Consider the following 4,304-nt stretch of genomic DNA (forward strand, 5'->3'; position numbering starts at 1 on the left):
CCACGGTTTATGCACTTATCCAATCAAATCCCCGGGAACGTCAGTTGCAATATTACTTCATCTGCGCTATTATTAGAAACGAAAAGTGTCATCAGAGTGGAGCACATTGCCACATGCCGGGACCTAAACATGGATTTCAAATCAACCTGTGTGCACTTAAGGCCCTCACCATCTGAGACCATCTGGGGGCCACAGATCATTAAAGCCCAAACTGAGGAGCGTAAGAGGTTCTTGATTTCGAAGGAAGTTCTCTTGATGACCGAAAAGGAAAGCTTCGTTTCCCTGAGTCAGTTGTTGCTCTAGTTATGTTTTTTGTTTTTTGTTTTTGTACAGTATTCAGGGAGGGGAACCGGCAACCAGAGGCGCAGACCGCACAGAGGGCTATAGCCAAACTGGTCCTCATCCCATTTTAACCTGTGAAGTTCCTGATCTTGCATTCCGGAGTGTCCAGACTGGCTCTGAGGGGTTCCCATTAGAGACTTAACAAGTAAAAGCCAACAGGTCTCCTTCTGGGTTTCAAAATGAGCACTTCTCCTTTATGGGGTATCAGTGAGCCAGAGCCAGGGGAGGTGGCCCAGGAAAGAAACAAGGTGAGAGTGAGCTCCTGGGCCATTGAGGTCCACCCTTACGACAACATTCTAAGATTCTTGTGGGAAGAACAGAGGTGGGGTTGGTATTCTGCTCCCATGATCTGAGAATGCTTGTTCCCATGAAGGATTTATTTGTAGGGGACAGATAAAGAGGTCTACCGCAGGGGAGCCAATTATGTGTTGAAAAGCCTCATCCACAACATATCAGGAGTTCCTGGTCAATCTCTTAAGGTGATATGGAGAGAACTCAGAGAAGGAGAGACAGAAATAGGAAGACTAACACCTTAAGGAGTGGGACTCTAGGATTTTTTTTGCAAGACAGGTAAGCATAATGGAGTGGTATAATAAGAATGATATTTTGGTCTTTGTCCCAGTTCTGGTCACAGAGCTCCTAAAACCCTTGGAGCTTCCTGAGCCACAAGAGTGACAGGAATCTTTTGTCACCAGAAAGATTAAGAATTAGAGGTTTGGAACTTTCAACCCCACCACCAACTTCCCTAAAGAGAAGGGCTAGAGATTGACTGAATCACGAATAGCCAATAACTTTGCCAATCATATCTACATCATGAAACCACCATAAAAGACACTACACACTAGCGTTCAGGGAGCTTCCAGGTTGTTGAAAATGTGGAGGCGCTGGAGAGGTGGCAAGGTCAGAGAGGGCATGGGAGTGCCACATCCCCTCCCATACCTTGCCCAATGCATCCCTTCCTGCCTCGCATTCTTGACAGCCAACTGGCAGGTAAAGCCCTGCCCCAAGTTCTGTGAGTCACTCTGACAGGTTATCCAATCTGAGAGGGTTTTGTGGGAACCCCTGAATTAGTGTCCGGTGTGACATAAGTGTGGGGAATCTGGGAACTCGATACTCGTGTCTGGTCTCTGAAGTGTGGGTGTCTTGTGGGATTGAGCCATTAAGCCAGTGGAGTCTGATGCTAACTCCCAGTAGTTAGTGTCAGAATGGAGATGAATCGTAGAACTCCCAGTTAGTGCTGGAGAGCTGAAGAAGTAGTGTTAACAGAGATACATCTATTTGGGGAGGAAAAGACCCTAACAGGTGGACATATGAATGGATATTCAGTTGTATTTGCATAGTTTTTGTTTTTTTTTTTATAACACAAAAGATAGAGAATCGGTTTTCCCTAACAAAGCGTGGGAAGGGGGAGGCAGTAGCCCTAACCCTGACCTTGGCGCGCTACTCTCCCTGTTTAGGTGGCTTGGAGACCAGGGTGGGGAGCTCTGCTGCTGCCAGCATCTCCCCAAGCAAAAGAAGATAAAAGTGGTTAACTTTTAGCCAACTTTCTGATTATTCCTCCTTCCTCAGTCCCAATTGTTTCAGTACTTGATGTGTGTAGGAAGAAAAGATTGAGGAACACATGAGGTGATTTAGAGAGATTTGCTAGGATTTGGTGAGTGATGGGGAAGCTGAGGAGGAAGATTCAGGCAGGCTAAGGGGGCCATAAGGAAGAAAGGATAATACTCACTTGTAGACTGTTTAAGTCCCGTGATGTAAACCCCTTTCATAACAAGTAACTAACACCCTCACCTCCAAGGTTTAAGCCAAAGTTGGCAGTGCTTTGGAGAGTGGAAGGAAAGGAGATTTCGATTTACATGTGTGTAAATGTAGAATAGAGAAAATAGGATTCTGGTGGTCAGCCTTCTGGAAATCTTTTGCCACCACTCTGTTATTTCATCCCTTTCCCTGCAGAGAGATAGTGACGGCCACCAGACTGGAACGTTTCAGAGCTCCTCAGTAGTAGGGCTTCCACTCCAGCTACAACCATCTGGTTTCTACTCCCCCCCTTCTTCTGCCTAGAGACAATTTCAACAAATTAAAAGAAAAAAGGCAACACAATTGCGCTGCCCCGTTTCTAGCCATATTTCTTGGAGGAGGTGGGGGGAGAGGAAAATAAACGGTTCAAACTGAGTGCCACGTCTGAAGGACTACAGATTCGGAAGCCTGCTGGGGAATTCAGCAGAAATTGCCACGTGTTGGTGCCCCTTGGCCTTCCCTGACACACAGCCCAAGCCATTTTCCTGAGAGGGGAGAAAAACCACCATCAATGCCAGTGCTGTCTCTCCCAGGGACTAATGCTACAGTCAGAATAGCAGCAGGCAGGCTTAGTTCCCTCACCTTCCCCCACATTCCAAACAGCATGAATTTACATTCCTGGGGCTGTCTGACTGCCAAACAGAAGGATAGAGTGCAGTTGGAAATCCCAGTAACAAGGGTGCATTTTCTGGTAGTCCAGACCCAATTTTGGCACAAATCTGGTAATGGGGTCTCGGTAGGTATGTTTGCTTTGCCCCAACTCACATCCTAGATTCACTTCAATATCAGATCCACCTTACAGTTCACATTCTCTCTCTGGTAATTTCTGAGAATTGATTTTGATTTGCAATTTTATTTAAAACATTTTATTGTTTATATATTTTTGAGAGAGAGAGAGAGAGACACCATGAGTTGGGGAGGGACAGAGAGAGAACGGGAGACACAGAACCTGAAGCAGGCCTCAGGCTCTGAGCTGTCAGCGCAAGGCCTGACTCGGGGCTCAAACTCGTGAGCCCTGTGATCATGACCTAAGCCGAAGTCAGATGCTTAACAGAGCCACCCAGGTGCCGCTTGATTTGCAATTTTAAAAAGTAAACATTAGGTTAGAGTGAGTCTGAGCATCTGTTAAGTTTTTTCGAGTTGTTGCTGTGTGGAACCACGGTTATGCCCAGGGATGCAGCTTTCTTATGGGCTGGGCTCTTAGGAACGGGGATACCTGGAAGCAGAGAGTAAAGTTCAAGGTGGGGCAAGAGTGAAAAAGGACCTTATTTTTGTTGGTCTGCTGAGTTCTGAGAAGTTGGGGAGATCTGAAGGGGATGATCAGGTTATTTCCTGTTAGTGCCAAAAGGGATTGAGTTATTGAGAATTTAGTAAATAAACTACCTACTAAATGGTTTGTTTCCACTATAAGCAGGAGGAAGGGCACTACACTGAGAATACTTACTAGTTGTACAAATACGTTTGAGTATTTTTGTGAGTTGCACTGTCAGGTTTTGTGGTTCCGAAAGCTTACATAATTTGGAGGGCCCTGTTTAAAGAAAAAGAATTCTGCCGAGTTGTTTTTGTACCTGAGATGAAGCATGTTTTGCATTTGTTACCGTACCGTTGTGCAGATGAGAAATCTGTATGTGGAATCTGTGCTTGGGTCAGCATGCAAATGAAACTCATTTGTAAGAAAAAAAATAAAAAGAATTGAAAAATGTAAATATGAGATCAGATATATAGTCTTGAACAAAGCCTGTGCGGGTGAGTTTCCCTGAAGTGAGTCTTCATTACCTTCATGGTAAATTTACACATTTTGCATCTGTTATATGCACAGTGGGCATCTCATGTTTTGCCTTCTCTGTTTTTATTCCTCTTTTTCTGATAAAACACTTTTAATTTTCTTGGAGGAATCAGTGTTCCCTCATTTTTTGTGACATGGCTCTCAAGGGGGCGTGTGTCTCAGACCTGGCCAAAAAGAGTCCTCTATTCTAGTGGCCACCGTGATTGGTTAATAGTAGATGAAGTCCAAGTGGAGTCCATGAACTTTAGGCCTTGGGGAGTTTTTTCTGAAACTATTAGATTGAAACATATGAAGTTACCATTGTTCAACCGGTTTTGACCTACACAAATGGCAGTTTCATATATTTTAGCCTAATACTGTTTTTTTTTGTTGTTGTTGT

The sequence above is a fragment of the Crocuta crocuta genome, unplaced genomic scaffold, assembly GCF_008692635.1.
Source record: "Crocuta crocuta isolate KB4526 unplaced genomic scaffold, BGI_CrCroc_1.0 scaffold383, whole genome shotgun sequence".
Taxonomy (NCBI): Eukaryota; Metazoa; Chordata; class Mammalia; order Carnivora; family Hyaenidae; genus Crocuta; species Crocuta crocuta.